The sequence below is a fragment of the Penaeus monodon genome, chromosome 22 (assembly GCF_015228065.2).
Source record: "Penaeus monodon isolate SGIC_2016 chromosome 22, NSTDA_Pmon_1, whole genome shotgun sequence".
In the NCBI taxonomy this organism is placed as follows: Eukaryota; Metazoa; Arthropoda; class Malacostraca; order Decapoda; family Penaeidae; genus Penaeus; species Penaeus monodon.
The window spans coordinates 28,283,684-28,283,935 of record NC_051407.1 but is presented as its reverse complement, the minus strand read 5'-3'; positions in this window follow the sequence as shown (position 1 = coordinate 28,283,935).

Sequence of the window (252 nt, the reverse complement as noted above, 5' to 3'; positions counted from 1 at the left end):
CAACACATATATTTTTTTAAAAAAAATATTATAATATAATATAAAAATATTAACACCCAACACACCACACCAAATATTAAATATATATATATAAAAAATTTAAATTAAATTTTTATTATATATTATAATATATTTATATATTATATATATATATATTAAATATATTATAATATGAATATTATAATAAATAGTATTTTTAAAATATATTTATAATAATAATATATATTATTTATAAAGTAAAAATTATAAATA